Below are 11684 nucleotides of genomic sequence, written 5' to 3'. Positions count from 1 at the left end.
AGCTTCATGTTCTCTATGCTTAATTACACATCAGCAAACTAGCATGTGGTTTCGCTGGTTTTTGTTCGTTTTACCCTACATTTTCTGATGCTAGCTATTACATCACTGCTACGAGCCTCTGTTCATTACTTTTTTGTGTGTTCTTGATCTTCCCAAGTTGCATGACTAATTTGATGCTTCTATTAATTATGGAGCTGCCAACCCCATCAAGCAAAATATTTGTTCTTTTGGGGCTGGCACCTCGAACAAGCATAAAAATAGAGGGAAGCAGATATATTGTCGTGTATGCACACACCCTTCTTGCATTAGTTTAGATGAACCATTGATGATCAACTCGAACCAGTGCATGCGATTAAAATTAATTTTACCTAAATAGAGGGTGCAGAATAAACTACAACAAGTAGATTTGCAACCACGGGATGCTGACGATATCTTCAAAGAACATTGCAACAGCAGCGAGGCTTCATAGCAACATATGGTAAGCCAGTGTGTTTTAGTACATGTGAAATGTAATGCATGTGGGCTGCTTTCTTGGCTTGTGCCCCCAACCTGTAATCCTACAGAATAACAAATAGTTCAGTTGTCTGATTTGATGTATTGCTTGATTTGAATGCTTGTTTGTTACTTGTTACGCTATACCTGAGTTGGCCAATATGTCAGCAGTGCCTGTTGTACTATCGTAAAGAAATGCATGCCTAGTTCATTTGAGTCCTTAACTTTTCCTCTGAACTTCATCACAAGACTGTCTTCGTAGTTTATATGAGGCCACACTGTTAAGTGCTTTCTCAGATTATTTCAACTGCGTAGATGCCTTGGCAACTTAAATATAGCGGTGGTACACTCCCTTTCAACTAGGGATGTCAACTGGGTCCCGTTTAATCCCGATTAAAGTCCACTAGTGGTATGATAGTTCAAAAGAGTTTTTGTTTTTTGAGGAAAATGAACCAGGGAGCTAACAAAAACTAACTAGATGGGACTGGCGGATGTCGTTTATTTGCCACTTACATCCCTAGTTTCATCTTACCATTTTAATTTCTTTTCGGCTGATGCTGCTTCGAACCATTTAAATATAGCTTGCCATGCTCGGCAATAATTCGTATGTCGTTTACCATGTAAGCTTACTGCCTGGATCATGCGATAACTATCTCTTACTTATGTCCAGCGGAAACCTTTCAGGATGCCGTTCACACCAGGACACAATGTACAACCCCATAATCTATTTGTGGAAGCAGTGCGCCATCCATGTTACCAGATGGTAGCAGTTCAGAGGCAACACTGCCGGAGAGCAGTCTGAGCACAGATATTATAGTTCTTGAGGCTCTACTAGAGCCAGAAAGAGATGGTGTGGCTGCCATGAATGAGGTAATCTCGATCTTGAAGCTGGAAATTATGCAATTAGCTGCACGCATTATGCAAGCAACCCAAGAATTGGAGCAAGTAAGAATGTTGCATTTGAAGACGGAGGAGGTCCTGCTGCTTCTGCTATCTGAAGCCCAGGGTAATCCCAGTTCTTCTTTAGATAGCAGTTGAAATTTTCATTAGATTATTGTACTTGCATGTTGTGTCATGTCTCTGAATGGATTATGTTGTAAGACCCCCTATGTTGTCCATGTGTTGTAATGATCCGAATTTTTTAGGCGAGGTAATCCTTAGTACTTGTATGATTGACATAAGGTGAACTGTTTTTCGTGTGAGCATATTGTATTGGATGAAATAACTATTTGAGTCAAAGTGTATCCAACCTAGTGAATTCGAAGATCACGTCATTTCTAAATCATAATTATATATAAAGGTGGAATAAATCTTTGTTGTGGTTTTGAAGAAATAATTAACAAAACGTAGAATTATCTGTGGATATTCGTAGTTGAATAAAAATTGGATTTGGATTTAGTTGCCAGGGCCCAGGGCAAACATGAATGCTAATTCTCCCAAGTTTTGAACGAAGCGGCTAAACACCCACTATCATTTGTGGGCTGCCCGAAGCAAGTGTTTGCGATATGGAAATTACTGTCTACCCCTGACACTTGACATCCTTATCGACCGGATTTACACTGCTGTTGAGGGAGTCCTGGACTAAGGGGTTCTCGGGCATCCGGCCTGTTATCCCTGGGTCGGACTGATGGGTTGTGAAGACATGAAGACCGAAGACTGTACCCGTGTCCGGATTGGACTCTACTTGGCGTGGAAGGCAAGCTTGGCGACCGATTATGAAGATTCCTTCTTATGTAACCGACTCTATGTAAACCCTAGATTCCCCCGGTGTCTATATAAACCGGAGGGGTTAGTCCGGAAAGGATATACACATTACCATAGTCATATAGGCTAGACTTCTAGGGTTTAGCCATTACGATCTCGTGGTAGATCAACTCTTGTAATACTCATATTCATCAAGATCAATCAGGCAGGAAGTAGGGTATTACCTCCATAGAGAGGGCCCGAACCTGGGTAAACATCGTGTCCCCCGTCTCCTGTTACCATCGATCCTAGATGCACAGTTCAGGACCCCCTACCCGAGATCCGCCGGTTTTGACACCGACATTGGTGCTTTCATTGAGAGTTCCACTGTGCCGTCAACAAAAGGTTTTGATGGCCCCTTCAATCGTCGATAACGACGCTGTTCAAGGAGGAACCTTCCTCCCCGGACAAATTTTTGTGTTCGGCGGCTTCGTACTGCGGGCCAACTCGCTTGGCCATCTGGAGCAGATCGACGGCTACGCCCCTGGCCATCAGTCAGATTTGGAAGCTTGAACTATGTCGCGGATATCCGTGGAGACTTGATCTTCAATGGGTTCGAAACCGCAGCAATCGCTCCCCCTCGCCCCTATGAACATGACGTAAATCTATCATCGGATCACACCCAGGAGATGGTTCCTGCTACTGCAACGGCCTTAGAGCCAAAGCAGATCGTGCCACCCGTGGCCACGGAGTCCGCGGCATTGGAGCCACACACGGACTCAACACCCTGCAATATTTGCTTTCATGGAACTTCGGATTCGTCTCCGGCTATAAGTTCCAGACTATGGACGCCTGCGGACATCGAGTTAGATTGGTTATCGATCTTCGAATTCAGCGCCGTTGACGTTTTCCAACACTCGCCTTTGGGCGATGTGCTGAACTCTTTAAAGAATTTATCCTTGGAGAAGGACTCGCAGCCGAACTATGTTCGGTTCGAGTTAGAGCTTGATGATGGGGAATTTTGCTTCCCACCCGCCACCCACTTCATAGCTACCGTCGAGGACTTAACCGACGAGCTCGACTATGGCTCCGAAGACATCGACGGTATGGACGACGATGATGACAAGGAGCAAGGCCAAGACCCGCCATTCACTAGACGTTGGACGGCCACCTCTTCGTACGACATGTACATGGTTGATACACCTAAAGGATCTGGCGACGACAAAGAAGATCGAGATGCGAACAAACACTCCGAAACACAGTCCAGGCGCGAACGCCCTAAACGCCGCTCTAAGCCTCATCGCTCAAAACACGGCAACACTGGCACCGGAGAAAATAGTACTCCGGGCAACGCCGAAAACAATGAAGACCCTGTCGGAGCTGCATCCGAATAGGAGGGACATGGCAACGGGCAAGATAACCCTGATGAACAGGCCATAGAAGATGACTCGGAGGACGATAGTTACCGTCCACCCTCCGAGGAGGAGACAAGCCTCGGCAACGAAGACTTCATCGTGCCTGAGGATCCTCTGGAGCAGGAGCGCTTTAAGCTTCAGCTCATAGCCACTGCAAGGAGCCTAAAAAAGAAACAACAACAGCTTCAAGCTGAACAAGATCTGCTCGTCGACAGATGGACTGATGTCCTGACAGCCGAAGAATACGACCTCAAGCGCCCAGCCAAGAGCTACCCGAAACACAGACTGCTACCTCAATTCAATGAGGAGGCGCCGGAGCACAAATCTCCCTCGCGTAATGTGAAACGACCACCATGTGGTCGAGACAGGGCGGCCGACCGGCCACCCCGCGGTCGGGATAAAGCGGCAACTCAGGCCGAACAGCAGCCTGCCCCACCACCCCGCAAAAATAGAGACGGAAGAGTTTGGGGTCACACGTACGACCTCCGGCAGACCCTGGACAGTAGAGCAGGACATACAAGATCGATCTACAGATCACGAGAACGTGCCTCGAGGCACGACGACGGCTACCTATTCGGACGTGACAAACCTAACCACGCCCGAGCCGATAACCACAGACGGACTGCGTCGGAGGTGCGCCATGACGCGGCCCGATATAGAGGCGCCGCACACCCCCTCTGCTTCACAGATGAAGTACTGGATCATGAATTCCCCGAAGGGTTCAAGCCCGTCAATATCGAATCATACGACGGCACAACCGATCCTGCAGTATGGATCGAGGATTTTATTCTCCATATACATATGGCTCGACGAGATGACCTCCACGCCATTAAATACCTCCCACTAAAACTCAAAGGGCCAGCTCGGCACTGGCTTAACAGCCCGCCTAAAAATTCTATCGGCAGCTGGGAGGACTTGGAAGAAGCCTTCCTGGACAACTTCCAAGGAACGTATGTCCGGCCACCAGATGCCGATGACTTAAGCCACATAATTCAACAACCTGGAGAATCAGCCAGAAAATTCTGGACTAGGTTCCTAACCAAAAAGAACCAGATCATCGATTGTCTGAATGCCGAAACCCTAGCGGCCTTCAAACATAGCATCCGTGAGGAATGGCTCGCCCGCCACCTCGGCCAAGAAAAGCCGAGGTCCATGGTAGCCCTCATGGCACTCATGACCCACTTTTGTGCGGGAGAGGATAGTTGGCTGGCTCGCAGTACAAACACAGCCAACGAAACGGGCCCCTCCGAGGCCAAAAACAGCACCGGCAAGCTCCGGCGCAACAGACATAAACGCCGAAGCAATGGTGGTAACACCGATGACAGTACAGTTCACGCCGGATTCAGTGGCTCCAAGTCCGGCCAGCGAAAGAAGCCCTATAAAAGGAGCAGCGGAGGATCATCCAGCTTGGATCGCATACTCGATCGTCCTTGCCAGATACATGGCACCCTAGACAAACCGGCCAACCATACTAACAAAGATTGCTGGATCTTTAGACAAGCCAGCAAGGTTAATAGCAGAAACAAGGAAGGGGAATCACAGAGCGAGGGCGATGACCAGGGACCCCGGCAGCCGAACACTGGGGGGCAACAGAAATTTCCCCCTCAAGTCAAAACGGTGAACATGATATATGCTACACGCATTCCCAAAAGGGAGCGCAAGCGCGCACTCAGGGACGTCTATGCGGTAGAGCCAGTCGCCCCAAAATTCAATCTGTGGTCATCATTCCCAATCACCTTCGACCGCCGAGACCATCCAACTAGCATCCGGCATGGCGGTTCAGCCGCACTGGTCCTCGACCCAATCATCGATGGATTTCACCTAACACGAGTCCTAATGGACGGTGGTAGCAGCCTCAACCTGCTCTATCAGGATACAGTACGTAAAATGAGCATTGACCCCTCACGAGTCAAGCCCACGAAGACTACCTTTAAAGGAGTCATACCAGGCGTAGAGGCCCATTGTACGGGCTCAATAACGCTGGAGGTAGTATTCGGTTCCCCGGATAACTTCCGAAGCGAAGAACTAACCTTCGATATCGTCCCATTACGCAGCGGCTATCACGCACTGCTCGGACGAACCACATTCGCTAGATTCAACGCGGTGCCACATTATGCTTACCTCAAGCTCAAGATGCCCGGTCCATGTGGCGTCATTACAGTCAATGGAAACACAGAACGCTCCCTCTGTACAGAGGAGCACACCGCCGCCCTAGCAGCAGAAGTACAGAGCGGCCTTCTCAAGCAGCACTATAATCCGGCTGCCGAGCCCCTGGACACCAGTAAGAGGGTCCGGACTACACTGCAACAGGACAGCTCGGCTCGTCACGAGCCGAATTAGCAATTTGGCCTCCGTCCCAGCCCCGATGAGGCAATGGCACTAATACAGCGCGTACATAAACTACGCACTCAAAACCCCATGGGTATTGACGGAGGCATAACTCGCTCGCGATCCACAGTACGGCTTGACCGACCCCGGGATTCGCACGCTTTTTCTTTTTCTTTTTATTACGGGTTTACTTCTCTTTTCGAAGTCTATACGGACGACCCACTTGCAGAACACACCAAGGAGGCAAGGAGCTCTGGCATACAAGGAAATCCCCAGGTGGTTTCTACTAAACGATTACCATGCTTGTTTTACATACCTGCACTCAGCCCGCCCTTGGTTACGGCATGTTAAATAGCCTTATTTGCTTATCACATTACTTGTACAAAAGTACGCCTTGACGTACCAATTACATCCTACCGGTGAATAAATGATGGTGTCAGCTCCTTACTAAAAAATTTCCCATTTCCTCACCTCAGTATTTATTACTCGGTGCACACGTACACCATAGTACGTATTACTACGCCAGGGGCTTCATTACGCCCCACATCATGGCAATAAAAGTCCGAACACTTTTACAGTATGGTTCGGCACCCCGGACTTATAGCATTATATGCATCGGCTCCGAATCATGTCTTTGGTCAATAGTTGGGTTGCCCGGCTCCTGTGCTTGCTACCCTACGTTCCGCTCTATCGGCTAGGGTAGTAAAGGGAGAACTACTGCGATTGTGCCCTGGCCTTGACCGGATGAGCACCTCAGTAGAGAAAGCCGAAAACTGATTGTCATGATGCGGCGAGAGCCGGTCGGCTGTTCGAGAGGTTCCAAATCGTTGGAGATTTTTTTCGCTTCTTGCGAAGAATCGGTTCTTCCGATTAGGCGTGTATAACGCCCCGGGTTCGGCCTTTCGAACACCAGGGGCTTCGCCAACTTCCTTAATTGTCAAACTCCTATGGCTAAGTGAGGGCGGTAAAGGCCGCATAGTCTGATTACCTTGTTCGTCGCGCTAAACACCTCCTTTAAGGACCAGAATGTGGAGTAAAGAGTGTTTAGATTTATCCCGAACACCCCCGTACTATCTACGTGGGGGTAGAAGCCGACGACTGGTCAACCCTCAGATTTCATAAACGGTCGCGCGGGAGGTAAAATTTAAAATCACAAGCATTATAATATCATTGTTCCATATTACAGGACAGGATAAAACAAATGTTCTCATGGGAATATAACATCCTTCGAACATTGCTCCGCCATAAGGCGGGACCCCTCCAGGACACCATCAAAATAAAGCTCGGGTCGACGATGCTCCTTGCTCTCCGGTGGTCCCTCGGTCATCAGCTTCTTGGCATCCAGCTTTGCCCAATGCGTCTTGACGCAGGCAAAGGCCATACGCGCACCTTCAATACAGACCGACCGCTTCACGGCTTCGAGCCGCGGACAGGCACTTACAAGCCGCTTAACAAGTCCAAAGTAGCTGCTAGGTATAGGCTCGGCAGGCCACAGCCGGACTATCAGGTCCTTCATGGCTAGCTCTACCGACCTGTGTAGCTTGACCAACTGCTTTAGCTGGTCGCTAAAGGGCACCGGATGTTCGGATCCCAGATATTGGGACCAGAACAGCTTCTCTGTAGACATCCCTTCTTCGGCTCTATAATGCTCGGCAGCTCTGATACACCGCACGGCAGATCCGTAAACGCCCCTGGAAAATCCAAATTCAGGATAAGTACAAGGAACGTTTCCTCTACATACTTGCTTTACATGATGAAGGACTTACCTGCCACAATCTTTGTGGCCGCCTGAATTTCCTGGAGGGCGTTCTGGGCTTCGGCTCGTGCATCCTGTGCACTCTGGCGAGCCTTCACCAATTCGGATTCTTGCGCCTTACAATCGCGCTCCAAGGACTCAAATCTCTCGATCGCGCCCTGGAGTTGTTGCTGCGCCTCACCAACCTGGGCCTCGTGCTTTTCGCGCGAGGCACGTTCCTTGGCCGCCCTATCCTCGGCCTCAGCTAACGCCTTCTTGAGGGCTGCCACCTCGGTCGTGGCCCCTAATAAAATTTATGACCCTTTAGTCCGGATGGACTATTCATCTTTTCTTGAAAAATACCCGCAGGTTACTGCGTACCTTGGCTATCCTCCAGCTGCTTCTTCACGAGGCTGAGCTCCTCCTCAGCCCGTTCCAGTTTCTGCTTCAGTCCGGAGACCTCCGCAGCATGAGCGGTGGCAGCCTGCAGCGATACCTGCTTATTCACATAGACAACTTATGTTAGACTCCTGCGATATTTATTCTCGATCCTCTGTTCGGCTTTTTCTTCCCGAACACCAAACAGAGCATCAGGGGCTACTGTCTATACTGTGATATTCTTCCTACAACCACATTACTTACCTCAAAGCCTGTTAGAAGGCTAGTGCAGGCTTCGGTCAGTCCGTCTTTAACAAACTGAACCTTCTCTATTACCATGCCCATAAGGGCACGGTGTTCATCTACAATAGGAGCGCCTCGTAGCGCCTCTAGTAGATTATCCGGTGCCTCTGGTTGGACAGAGGTCACCAGCGGAACCGGCACACTCCCTCCTTTTAGGGAATGCCGTTCGCTGGACTCCGGAGCCGTATAGATCTCCAAAATGGTATCCGGCTGAGGACCGAAGGGAATTCGGCCCCCGTCACCAGTCCCCATAGAGGCTTTCACCCCCATGTGTCCGGCGGCTGAGGAATCGTCCCGGGACGCCTCCCCGACGATCTCCGGAATCTCCCCCTAGTTGGGGAAGGTCCTTTGCGACACCCCCACGTCATCACCATTGGGAGAGACGGAATGGGCAGGTGGCGGAGACATGCTAGCCATTTCCTTTGAGTGTAGCGATCCCTCTGTCGAGGATATCGGGAAGCCATCGCGTGCTGGACTGCAATAACACGGTTTAAGGTATATCAATGTCACAGACCGGAAAGGCCAGACGTTTTCGGATTCCGATACTTACGAGGCGGCCCGAGGCTTGGTCCGGCGAGGTCGCTCCGGACTGCTATCAACATCCCACACGGAGTTATCCGCGAGGGAGCCTCTAACCCTCTTAGGCGCTTTCGCCCCCGGACTTGTGGGGGCCGCTCTCTTCTTCCTCCCCACTTCAGGTGGGGAGTCGTTTTCCTCTTCCTCTTCGTCAGCGGACGAAGAGGAAGTCTCGCTTCCGGACGTCACGTCCGGAGTGCCTTTTCGGCGAAGGCCCTTCTTGGCCCCTTTGGTCGCCTTCTTAGCGGTCTTCTCCGGCACCTCATAAGGTGCCGGGAACAGCATTTTCGCCAGTAATGGGAATTCTTGGTCTTCGGGCAGCGGGGCCGGACAGTTAATCTCCTCTGCTACCTTGATCCAGGCCTGAAAACAGGGGAAGGAAAGCTTAGGCTTCCTCTCAAAATATGTTGGTAGAAGGTACTCCCCGAAAACATTAAAAGAACTTACCGGGTTCGCCTGGCGTTTTAAGCTGAGCCCGCGATCTTCGGTCGTAGGCGGTGGTGTCTCGCCGGCCTTGAAGAGCACTTTCCAGATTTCTTCATGCGTCATACCGAAGAGCTCTAGTAGCGTCTGGTGCTTGGCCGGATCGAACTCCCACAGATAGCAAGTCCGGCATTGGCATGGAAGGACCAGACAAATAAGCATGACCTGGACCACGTTGACAAGCTTGATTTTCCTGCTTATCATGTTCTGGACGCACGTCTGGAGCCCAGTCAGCCTGTCCGAGGGACCCCAGGTTAGGCCCTTCTCTTGCCAGGAGGTGAGCCGCCGCCCAGTTGGCGTCGCGTGGCTCGGTGATGTAGAACCACCCCGATTTCCATCCTTTCACCGTCTCCGCGAACGAGCCTTCGGGCCAGGTAACGTTGGGCATCTTGCCCACCATGGCGCCTCCGCACTCTGCTTATTGGCCATTCACCACCTTCGGCTTTACGTTGAAGGTCTTCAGCCATAGGCCGAAATGAGGTGGGATGCGGAGAAAGGCCTCACACACGACAATGAAGGCCGTGATGTTGAGAATAAAGTTGGGGGCCAGGTCATGGAAGTCCAGCCCGTAGTAAAACATCAACCCGCGGACGAATGGGTGAAGAGGGAACCCCAGTCCGCGGACAAAATGTGTAAGGAACACAACCCTCTCGTGGGGCTCGGGAGTAGGGACGATCTGTCCCTTAGCCGGGAGTCGATGAGCGATCTCCTTGGCTAGGTATCCGGCCTCCCGGAGCTCCTTGATATCCTTCTTCTTGACGGAGGAGGCCATCCACTTGCCTCCAGCTCCGGATCCAGACATATTTGGAGTGCTTTCTCGGACGAGGAAAAGCTAAAGCTTGGGCGCTGGAGCTCAGGACGGAAGGGCTGAGGAGGGACTGGGGAGTGGGTGAAGAAAGGGAATCCTTATCTCCTTATAAAGGCCATGAATATCAAGTGCCTCCCCACTCGCCTTAAGCTCGCCTATTCCCAAAGGGCCGTGAAAACGGCACGGTTGGGTCACCCACGGGCGTATTGATGAGAATCCTGCAATAAGGGGACACGATCTCTGCTTCGACAAGACGTGCCAATGGCAACCGCGTCTCGAAACGTGGAGCGGCAGACGAAAAACGGTTCGAAATTATGACCGGGCAGACGTGATGTTACGTTGTAAAAGAGCTGTTAGTGGATGGAACTCGTGTAAAAATATATATACTCTCTCTGCGGTCATGTATGGTGTGTATGTGGCAGGTCCGGATACTATCATCGCATCCGAAGACTATCTTGGAGTTCGGAAGGGGGAACCCGCCTTGCAATGCCGAAGACAATCTGCGCGCCGGACTCCTTGTCATTGAAGCCAGGTTCAGGGGCTACTGAGGGAGTCCTGGACTAAGGGGTCCTCGGGCATCCGGCCTGTTATCCCTGGGCCGGACTGATGGGCTATGAAGACATGAAGACCGAAGACTGTACCCGTGTCCAGATTGGACTCTACTTGGTGTGGAAGGCAAGCTTGGCGGCCGATTATGAAGATTCCTTCTTATGTAACCGACTCTATGTAAACCCTAGATTCCCCCGGTGTCTATATAAACCGGAGGGGTTAGTCCGGAAAGGATATACACATTACCATAGTCATATAGGCTAGACTTCTAGGGTTTAGCCATTACGATCTCGTGGTAGATCAACTCTTGTAATACTCATATTCATCAAGATCAATCAAGCAGGAAGTAGGGTATTACCTCCATAGAGAGGGCCCGAACCTGGGTAAACATCGTGTCCCCCGTCTCCTGTTACCATCGACCCTAGACGCACAGTTCGGGACCCCCTACCCAAGATCCGCCGGTTTTGACACCGACAGCTATCGATAGGGGTAGACTAGTAACTTCAATCAGACGTGACACGACGGCCTCTGAGCCCATTCAGACACGGTGGGCGCCAAACATGGGCGGCAAAACACATTTGATTCAAGCTTGTCCGAAAGACATGCGTCTCTCCCTCCATTTCCCCATTCATCCATGGTGGGCGGCAAAACAAACTCTCCTCGTCCGAAATCGATGTAGGCTAATATTTTAAATAGGGGCAGATGTGTAACTTCCCTCAGACGTGACACAACCGCCCTACCTGTCAGCCCCGTTCATACACCGTGGGTGCCAACCGTGGGCGGCAAAACACCCTCTCCTCGCCCGAAATCGTTACCGGCAAATATTTGGGAGATGCGAGATTACCGTCCTATCCCCAACCGTCGTGATGTCCGAAATTTTAAACGGGGGATAAGTTCGTAACTTTCCCACATTTCAGACAAGCGCGTCCCAAAG

The sequence above is a fragment of the Triticum aestivum genome, chromosome 2D, assembly GCF_018294505.1.
Source record: "Triticum aestivum cultivar Chinese Spring chromosome 2D, IWGSC CS RefSeq v2.1, whole genome shotgun sequence".
NCBI lineage: Eukaryota > Viridiplantae > Streptophyta > Magnoliopsida > Poales > Poaceae > Triticum > Triticum aestivum.
This window is presented reverse-complemented; position numbering follows the sequence as displayed.